Here is an 11,896-nt window from a genome sequence, read left to right as displayed (position 1 = left end):
GAATCTTATATTTAAGTTTACACAATGCACCTTTTTGAAGTAACCCTACAAGTCGGGGCGTCGTGATAAGGCAAATATTGTATTCTTTTAGCCCCGGTCAAGTAGATTCTATTTATATAACACAGCGTTGTATTATTTTTTTTAATGACGAAATAAATAAATAAATTAAATAAATAAGAAAAACATTTTGCTTTAGCGCACCTGTTCTAACGTTACTTGCAAGAGAAGTAAAATATTTTGCTTTAGCGCACCTGTTCTAACGTTACTTGCAAGAGAAGTAAAATATTTTGCTTTAGCGCACCTGTTCTAACGTTACTTGCAAGAGAAGTAAAATATTTTGCTTTAGCGCACCTGTTCTAACGTTACTTGCAAGAGAAGAAAAATATTTTAAAAGTTTTTTACTACATTTTATTTTAATTATTTGTAAAACTTATTTATTTATTATTTATTTATAAAACATTATTGTTTATTGTATTTAGCATAAATCGCTTATAGTGACTAAGGCTATATACTATAAACAATAATGCTTTTTGACTTTCCGGAAGTAAACGACCGAAATCAATTTTTGGTCGAAACCGAAATTAGGCGAAACCAATGAAAGAAAAATGTTTCAATGATAGCCATCTGCACTTTTAGTACCAAAGAGGTTTATTTCTCCTCGGTTAGTGCAAAAATAAACTTATTAAAGAAGGAATTTTTATACTTTATTTAATTAAAAATATTTAAAAACTAGCAGGATTTATATAAAAATTAGTAAAATGAGCAAATAATTGGTATAAAGTTTTTATTTAGGAATATGATTTGGTGTGTGTTAAATGAATACCTACAACTGACTTAAAAATATTTTCGGATCATAAATCTTGGATAACAACTGATGTAAACACTGCTGTTCGACTAAAAAAGACCACAGGGCCAAAAAAAAATCTGTTGGACGATTTGTTCTTAACAAACTAAAAATATAGTTTAAAACTGCTAGTATGGCAGTAAAAAAAGTTATATACGAAGCAGTCTTAGAATACGAAGAAACTATTGTTCAAAAATTTACAAGTTCCAAAAATAATCGCACATAAATTTTTATGTGCGAAAAGAAAGTGAAAAAGCTCTAAACAAGTTTTAAAAAACAAATAAGGAATGAAAACTGAAATCATTCAATTATGATCATTCATATTTAAAAAAAAAGCATATTATAAAAATTGAATTAAAATAAAATATATTGAACTACTGAACTACTTTGATATACTTGTGTATATCAAAGAGAAACTGGATTCGATTTTCTGGCTTTTCCTTTGGAAATAATTTATAATCGTTCACATTATGCCCGATAAACGAAAAAAGCAAATGTTACAGCAATTTTTACAAAAGGCTCCAGAATTTTAACTCTAAACTAAAAACATTTTAACATGAATTCCTAAAAAATTAACGAAAGCAACTATTTTAGAGGTAATCATGCTTCACTATTGGGTCATCAACTCACAATCAGATATGGATTTTTTACAAGCTAATATTAATAAAGCTGCCAAATGTTCAAGAATATGGCAGATAAATTTTTTTTCAAACAAATGTAAGGTTAATAACTGCCATAAAATGATATACTTGAGCACAACTTACCATTCTGACTGCGAGAAAGTTTAGAAGTGATATGATACAACAGTTTTAAATAATACGTTGGATTGATACCATTAACTGGGATCACCCACTAAAGCCGTTTTCCTCCTTTTCGTGCAATAGACGAGCTGGTGGTAATCGTTGTCATGCAATCTGAATAAAGTGTCAACTAGTAAAGCATTGCAAACAGAGACAAAATATCTTTACCAATCGTATAGTCTATAACACTAGAATATATATATATATATATATATATATATATATATATATATATATATATATATATATATATATATATATATATATATATATATATATATATATATACAATATATGTATATATAATATTAGAACTCTTTGCTAGGGCAGATTATTGATGCCTGAAAGTTAAGAAGTTTTAAGCAGCCATATAATAATCAAATTACGAAGAAAAATATATATACATACATAACGTCTTGGTGACAAAAAAAAAATATTTGTATTAAAAGCATTCTGAATGTTTGTCAATCATATTTTGTAATAATGTTTTTTTCGAATTGGTGTTTATTTTTACAGTTGAATTCATCAAAGAAGATGCACAACCTAAATTTCGATAATTAATTCAAATTTTGATTTTCTTCTTCAACTGCTGACTTTTTAATAGTTATAATAGAAAATTTAGGTAAAGGGTAAGGGGTATTGTTCATCAAGCTTTTACTAAAGCTGAAAATGTAATTTTTGAAAATTAAAGATCTTTTATAAAAATACTCAGCTTACGCAATGTATAATATAAGGAGGTTATAATTTTTTTTAAATACAAGGTTTTTTAAATACAAGGTTTATGAAGACAAAGTTGAAGATCATGATATTACCAAAAATAATAAAGATCAAGTAGTGGATCAATAATAGGCGCAATACTTGATAAATTTATTTACAAAGAGAATCGAAGATATAAGGTACTGCAACGATAAAAACAACATTTCTATTTATTAGGGAAAAAACCTGTTTTTTATTCACAAGTTCATAATAACTGACCGTTTTAATAAAGACTTTTACGTCCTGACGCATTCATGAAAAACAAAAAATTTTTTTTAAACATTTCAAAACTGTTTGAATAAAAGTTTTTTATATAATTTTTAGGGAGAAGAAAAATTTATGGGGATTTATCATCTTTAAGGTTGTTTCGTTTTAAAGTAGTTTCAATTGAATTAAGCAAAGTTTCCTAAAGAAATCGGGATGATTAATACAAATATAATTTATATTTTAAATACCTTGAACGGAACATGATTATTGTCAGAAAAGGATTAAAGTTACTAGGAAGCATTGTATTATTAAATATAGTCGTAACTTATAAAATTTATATATAAAATTTGCTAATACTTTTCCATTTTTTTAGTAACGCTAATTTTTTATTTAATTAGATTTATTTAAATTAAAATTTTAGCTACAAAGTTCCAATATTCTGGTTTACACTATTTTTTTATTTAACAAAAGTTAAAAAGTTAATTACAAAGTAAACCTATATTATGGTGTAAAATTTTTCAACATTGTCTTTAAAATTTTGTCAGAAACCGTATTTGGAAACAGGTAAAGGTAAGATAAAAAATGTTCACTATTTTTAGATACAGTAAAAAGTATGCACTTGGAGGTAAGGTAAATATGACTTTATTAAACTATAAAGTGTTTATAATAAAATGTTATAGCTTAACACAGTCTATTGTTTAAATAACACACAAGAATATTGGGTAAAACCACCAAATATCTCTAATTGGAGGGGTAATAATTTTTTTTTCACTTTAGGAGATATCATATCGGTCTAACGAGAGACTGCTTCCAAATTGCATTGCTCTAACTGTTAAACACCTCGAAACCGTAACAATTTTGGTTTTTTTTTCCTTCTACCAACCAGGGCGTCTGTACATGGTTCCTAAGGACAATACAGTCAATTTAAAAAGGTATTTGGAAATATTGAACTCATGCATGCTACCCAGTGCATCAGCTCTGTATCCAACTGGTGACTTCATATTTCAAGACGACAGTGCTTTTTGTCATCGCTCAAAGGTGGTAAAAACCTGGTTTCAACAACACAGCGTAACTCAGATGCATGATGGCCAGGCCAGTCATCAGACATAAACCCAATTGAAAATCTGTGATGCATTTTGAAGAGGAACATCAGCAATACCAAGCCAACAGGCAAAGTCACTCTGTTAGAGACAATAATTCGTGCCTGACATCACAAAGTCAACTTGGAGACATTGCACACTTTGGTTGAAAGTCTGCCTCTACGTATCGCTGGTGTAATTGCTGCGAAGAGTTATGCAACCAAATATTAATTTTGGTGATAACTAAAAAATGAGAATAATTCTAATCCTCTTAAATCAAACCACAAAAGTCAAAAAAGAACTCCTATGTGAAACTATACTCTCTCTGTTTTACAAACTTATCATATGTTTTGTTTTGCATCAGCTATATCAGTTGTATTTAAAATAGCATTAAAACAAGATGTACTACGCGAGCGCATTGAACAGTTCTATCAAATGGACAAAAATCGTGGAAAAAAGTTTACTGTGAATCATTTTAAAACTGAAAATGTTTGAGCTTCAACTATTTACCGTTTTTTGGCATCCTTAACAACCAATTGTAAAAGTGGTAGTGAAAGACCAGCTAAAATAATGAACAAGAAGGGACTTCGTTTGCTTCACGGTGCTTTCAATAACAGTTATTCAATTAGTCAACAAGATGCTGCAGAAAAGTTCAAGTATACGCGCAGCCTTATATCTGTAAATCGTTAGAAAAACAAGAAGTAGTCTGTCGAAAAAAAACAAGAGCACCGGAATACACTAAGCAACAAATATCAAGTGTGAAATCTCAATGGCGCAGAATGACCCGAAATTACTCTGGAAAATGTTTTGTTTTGGATGACGAAAGTTATTTCCCCCTCTACAAAACAAAAGCTCCAGGAAATGATTGATATTGTGCAGATAAAAGTTTTACAACATTTACACTAGTAAAATGCAAGTATAAACATAAGTTTGAGCAGAAAGTGATGCTGTACATTGCCATATCTGAGCCATATCTGCCATATCATAACTTTCAAGCCATTGTTTTATATTTTTCTTTCATTCATTATTATTTGGTTTATTGTAATATTGCATGAGCAAGTACAAATCAAACAAAGTTAAAAAAATTGTACAGTAAACAAATACATGCGTGCAGAATATTATTTGGAGCTTATAAAATTGTACCATGCGAGCCTCTTCTGCGTATACAAGGCGCATTAAACTTTTATAAAATTTACTTACACCAAGTTTTAATGTTCATGTTTAAATATTACTTTATTACAAATTGTTATAAATTTTATTTTCATAATTTTCTATAAATACTTTATATAATATACGTATATAGAGTGGCTCTTGTAAATACGTGCTCTTTAATTAATTAATTAATTAATTTTTTGTTTTTCTTTTTTACTTTTCTTTCAGTTTTTCTTATTTACTTGATTATTACTCTTAACATGAGTGTTGTTCTTGAATTATTTCTTAAACTAATTGTTATTTATATTTACATTTATAATTTTCAATAAATAGTTTGTTAAGTATAAATATATTATACGGTTATTGTAAATACGTACGATTGGGGCTCGGTGATAAGATAAAATAATGTCTTCTACTTGCCCCGGCAGTGTTTTTATTTATAAAATTTTAAATTATAAAAGTTATTAAACAGCAAAATAAACAACAACAAAAAAAAAATTAAAAAAAGCCAAGTGTTTTGGCTATTAATCGAGAAGTATACCAAAATCGATGTTTGAAGAAAATATTGATTCCACTTCTTCGAAAATATCATTCAAATGGCAATTACTTGATTTGGCCAAATAAAGCATCATCGCATTATGCCAAAAAAACACAAGTCTTTTTGAAAAACCAAAACATCCCATATGTACCAAAAACCGCAATCCGACAAACTTGCCTTGGTGCCGCCCAATTGAAGATTTCTTTGGATATTATTTGAGTTCGTTAGTATACAAAAACAACTGGAGAGCTAAGAATTGCAAACAATTGATTACCCGAATCAAAAGATGCATTCGTCACATCGATATAAATGCTGTAAAATGCTCCTGTTCCAACATCATGACAAAACTACATCGAACTGCTGATAACGGACCATATTTGAATGTTCATTAATTTTTTCTTAAAGATAAGTGATGTACCTTAGAATGTACAAATAAAATAAATATAATTTTTATTTTCTAAACATTTTTTATTATTGCCCGATACGAAAATTCTCATTTTTTAGTTATCAACCCTTTTTATGCCGTGCAAAAAGAAAATTTTCTCAAGAATGCCTCCAAAAAGATTTTCTCAAGAATGCCTCCAAAAAGATTTTCTCAAGAATGCCTCCAAAAAGATTTTCTCAAGAAGATTTTTATATTCTTATATTTTCTCAAGAATACCTCCAAAAAGATTTTTATATTCTTATATTTTCTCAAGAATACCTCCAAAAAGATTTTTATATTCTTATAAAAACATTTGTTGAAATAAAATGTCGGACACGACAAAAACAATCTAATTAATATCAACAGAGACTATATAAAAAAAAGATTTAAAAAATACTAATTATCAACCAACTGACAACCAACCATTTATAAAGCTACCATTGATACCAATTTTTGGTTCTAAACTTAGAGAAGATTTTTGAAAATAAAACATAAAAGTTATATTCACATCAAGTTATCATCCAAATTTAAACAATATATTCTGTAACAATAAAACAAAACTTCCTCTAAATACAAATCCAGACGTCTACCAAATAAAATGTTTATGCAGTTCTATATACATTGGTGAAACCAAAAAGAAAATTATATCAAGATGTATTGAGCGCCAGAAAAATAGTATAAAAGGAAAATGGGTCGGGTGGTACTAAACATTCAAAATCATGCCAAGGTAAGTTTGACTGGTTACAACCTAAAACCGTATTAATTGCTCCAGAATATCATATTCGAAAAATTTGATAATCCTTGGAATTAAATAGAGCTAAAGTTTGACAAGAGTTAGGAATCGGCGAAAATGTTCTTAATAGAGATGATGGTGATAACGAGATAACAAAAGCTTGGGGGCGATTTTTTATTAAATTATCTGACGTCAAGATTTAAAACCTATTTTGAATTTTCTCATGCTCTTTTTAATGTTATAAGGTTTTGTTTTTATTATAACAATTTTCTTTGTTACAATTTTTATTTATCATACCTTACGACGTAGATCACAATAGTGTTGTGCAACGTTTTTACCCACTAACTGTTATTATTTCTTAGTGGGGTTCATACAATTTATTTCCTAATCACTAAAAATTTGCCCTAGACTCAACGGAGAATGTTAGGCAGCAAAGTTACAGCACTTTCTCCGTAAAAATTAAATGTTTCCGTAATTTTTAATTTCCGTAAAAATCGACGGAAAAAGTCCGGTTAAAAAAGGTACAGAACTTTCTCCGTAAAATTTACGGTTTCCGTATTTCATTTTTTCCGTTCAAACTAACGGAAAAACTCCGTTAATTCAGCAAATAGTTATTTAACTCATCTTACAGAGTTTACGCGAAAACTAAAAATAAATGAATAGAATATATACGCTGTTATAAAAATGTAATTTGATTATTAAGAAACTACTCGTGAAATGATTAAAAATTATAAAATAATACGCATCAAACGCAACGTAAAAAAACTCAGTAGTTTTGAGTACTTTAGCTACATACAAAACATTTAAAGAAAATCTATTTTAATTATATAGACCATAAGCAAAACGCGGTTAGTGACAAAAATAAATATTTTGAGTTAACTCCATTTCCACAATCTTTACATTGAAATCTATTATCAATTTAAATATCAGATTACTGATATTTAAATTGATAATAGATTTAAAATATACGCAAATTAACGTAAATACACTAACGTGTCCACAAGTAACACTCTTCTTTTATTTAAAGAAAAGGAAACAGGCTATATAAATTAGAAAAATACGAATAACCAACAACAAACAAACATTTAAATTTTTATTGTAAAATTAAACAATAAACAACATCAATTCCACTTGAAACTAAAAATTTATCAGCTCTAATATAATATAAGTTTCCTATAAATCGAAAAAAAAAATTTTTCTTGATGCGCAATAATAAGTTGCTCAGTTTTTTAATTTTCTTAAATTCAATTTTCTTGGACTTAGCGCGTCTTCCAGATGAACTCCTCATATATTGATGAAATAATTATTATAGTAATAAAAGTTATAATAAATGTAAACAAATTATAATATTATAGTTATTATATAATTATATTTTATATATTATATAATATTTATGATAAAAAATATTTTATTATGACATATTATACTATATTATAATATTTATTATATATATTATATTATAATAGTTATAATATACAAAACATCGTTTGATATATTGATGCTCTGTCCATTCAAACAGCGCTAGTTCTTTTACAAGACTCAAAACTTTTGGGTTAGGTCCAACATACTGTTTTTTACCAGTTTTTTTTTCAGTTTTATTTTATTTTTCAGGATTCATTTTCACAATACATCAACATAATAATCAGGTCAGATTAATAAATCATTATTTACAGTAAAAAAAAAAAAAAGTAATGTTGAAAATATCAAAAATGTTTTGTCTGTATTATTTGAATTTATTTTAGATAAAATCTTCTAACTGCCACTATAGTTAAGCATTTAGTATAAAAGTATAGTTTTGTATAAAAGTATTTGTTAGTTGGTGATTTATGGGTTCTTTCTTCAATATTTATATGTTAATGTGACGTTTTATTCCAACATGCAAAATTTAATGGTATAAGTGGTTAGCAGTGGTAAGTAAAAAATTTAACAACGTTTTGAAAATTGCATTATCTAAATCTGTTATTTATTTAAAGATGTAGGTTGTACTCAGTAGGTGAATTTTTTAAAAAACTTTTTAAAGTTTTAAAAACATTTGCATATTTCCTTATGGAGTTACATTGCCAGTGTTATAGCCCTGGGCCTCACAGTTTTGAGTGTTCTGTTAATAAAAGAATATATTTTTAAAAGAAACTCTGAAAATAAGAGGCCTCCTGATTTAAAACAGCCTCGGGCCCCAAAATGTCTTGATCCATTACTGCACAATGCCATAATATATTATATTTTATATGTAATGCAGGAATAAAAATGTGCAGGGAAAAGCAGTTTGCTAATTGATGGTGTATTTTTCTGTCATATGCCTTCAATCTTTCTGCATAAAAAATCGTACACATGAATAGGAAAGAACCTTGACATGGTTCATGTGCTTTAAACAAATACCTTCCAGACAGATACTTATCCAACCTGCACACTATGGAGGTGTATTCTGAATTTAGTTTATACTCAATAAATAGAAATTTGACTGTACTATTTGTGTTCAGATTTCAAAAATGAAATATAGTTATAATTTCAATTCAGTTAAGATTTATTTATATTTTTTATGGAAAAGATAATGACCTAAATTTGGTAAGGATTTTTAACATATAACTAATTTATAAAATTTGATTCAGTCATAAAACTCTAGTGTTCAAAGTAAACAGGGAGGGAGAGGTCATAAAAATAAGGTTAATTGAGAGTTTTTTGAAAATATGAATTCGGGTAGATAGGAAAATATTTACAATTAATGAATTGGCAGGGGGGTTTCTTTGGCACCTGACAGTATTTGTGCGTGAAAGTGGATGGGGTTGTGAGACTGGTTGGGGAAGGGATGTGTTTGGAAATTTATACAAAAAAATTTCGCCAAAGGTGAAATAAATCCTAGATCCGCCCTTGGAGAGTATTACTTTTCCTTGGATAAAGTTTGTTAATTTCATTCTAATTTAAAGTTTTATCATCATACTTTCTTTCTTTAAGAGGTTATTGATTTTGCAATTTTGTTTTATCAGAAAAACACTTTAGTGGTTTTTATACTTTTCTATTAAGTTTTTAAATCGTTTTAAGATTAGTATCAAATTCTTTAGGTATAATTTTTACGCTTTAATTAAATAGCTTATTAAAATTTTCGGCAACCATTTGATCATCTGAAATAATATTTTCTTGGATTTGTAAGGAGTGTAAAATCATGTGCTGATTTAAAAGAAAGAAATGGTTTTATAGTTTTCCAGAATAATTTGTAATCAGTAATATTATATATTTCAAGATTACTGAAAAAGAATTTTCTTTTTTATATAAATTACATCAAAAATTTTTATGTGTTATGAATAACTTATCAATATATTTGTTTTGTGACTTTGTTTTCAACTCTGACTGTTTCATGATTGCTTTTCGAAGAGTTTTGGTTATGTACTTGATTTTCTCGAAGCGTTTTTGATTTTACCGGAACATGTTTATTTATAATTTTAAGAAATGATTGTTTAAAATTTTTATAGCTTAAATACTGGTCGCATTTTAACGCAGTTTCGAGTTCTTTCTCAAAAAGTTTGATGAAAATCCTATAGGCCGATTGAAAATGCTGCAGTACAACGAAAATAAGTTGGGCTATTCGTGGTGTTCGAGTCTATACAGCTTGGATTCATTATGTTTTTGAAACAAGTGTTAACAATTGCAATATTCTTTGCATTGTAATTCTTTAAAAATTCTGATAAACATTTTTCTGAGTACTGCATATAAAAAACACCAACAATTATAAAATTATCGTATTTTAATATAAATTTATCGCTTTTATTTAACTTTTTATTATATAAATTTATCGTATTTTAGCGAATAAAAATCAATTGAAAGACCGATGTTTGGTAAATAATAACTATCATTTGAGCTTGGAGGGCGATATGTTGCTAATATTAACCATTTTGATTGCCAAAAACTGCGATATTTGATAGGAGGAATCTAGTTTAGTTTCTGAATGTCTATTTTGTTTTGAAATATTATCTTAGGTTCTTCAAACTTGTTTGCTAAAGAGTTTATGTTAAGATTTCCTATTATAAGTTTATTGTGGTTTCTTTTTACTAATAAACATAACTGTTTTAGATCAGAATAGCTTTGTTGGATAGGTTTTTTAGTTTTTGGTTGCATCGATACCTCCGCTCCATTTAACATAAAGTTTTTTTCTCTTCAAAGCACTTAGTGAGGTTGAGGCATCTAACCTTGCTTCTTGTGAAGACAAAACGAAAGGGCTGATTAAATACATTTTTAATTTGAAGAAGCTCATTTAGTCTTTTTTTTCTTCTATGTACAACTTGTTAAATTGTATTTGTTCATTTATATATCTCTCAGGCATAATAAAAATATTTTCCGATTTTAAGAAGTGAGAATTTTTGAGAGCTACAAATCTATCTTGTTGAAAACAATGTTTTAACAATGTTCAAGTTCTATTGAAAACAATGTTTGTAGTTTTGATTGATTTGAATTTGATTTTAAAACTGTTAATTGTTGGATTTTTATTGCTGAATCTTTACTTAGTCCAATTTTTGTTAAGGTGCGATGAATAAAAATTAAATCTTCATCCTTATTTTCAATATAGCTAAAGGTTAGGGGCGGTATTACCCTAACAGAAATAATAATGTTTTTGTTACTATTGACAAATATTTTTTCTATTATTTTGTTTTTGTTTATACTCTCGGATTGATTTTCATAAAATGATGGAATTTTTTTATAATTTGCTTTTTAAACGTTGATTTAAAGATATTTTTTGAGCTTGTTCATTTTTTAGTACTTATGTGTGTAGCTTTTGAACTTCCTGTTTGCGAGATAATATAAGCGTTATCAGAACATAAATTATTGTTTACGTTATATATATTGTTACTTTTTCAAATATATAGCAAAAAAGAATTATCTAGTGTTTGTTTCCTGCTAGAACATAAATTAATGCCATTGTTTACGTTATATATATTGTTACTTTTTCCAATATGTAGCAAAAAAGAATTATCTAGTGTTTGTTTCCTGCTAGAACATAAATTAATGCCATTGTTTACGTTATATATATTGTTACTTTTTCCAATATGTAGCAAAAAAGAATTATCTAGTGTTTGTTTCCTGCTAGAACATAAATTAATGCCATTGTTTACGTTATATATATTGTTACTTTTTCCAATATGTAGCAAAAAAGAATTATCTAGTGTTTGTTTCCTGCTAAAAAAATATGTTTTGCAACATTAAAAGCGAAATTGGTATTGTCGCGGTGCATTGATCCTTTCGTTTGTGATTTAATAATATCAGATTTAACGTTAACCTTGTTTTTAAAAAAATAGACTTCTTCTTCCAGTATTTTTTATAAGTATCAGGTCAAATTCTAAAAAAACATCGTCATTATTAAATACTTATTTATCAGC

This window comes from Hydra vulgaris, chromosome 12 (genome assembly GCF_038396675.1).
Source record: "Hydra vulgaris chromosome 12, alternate assembly HydraT2T_AEP".
Lineage (NCBI taxonomy): Eukaryota > Metazoa > Cnidaria > Hydrozoa > Anthoathecata > Hydridae > Hydra > Hydra vulgaris.
The sequence above is the reverse complement of the archived record's forward strand: the minus strand, read 5'-3'. Positions refer to the sequence as shown.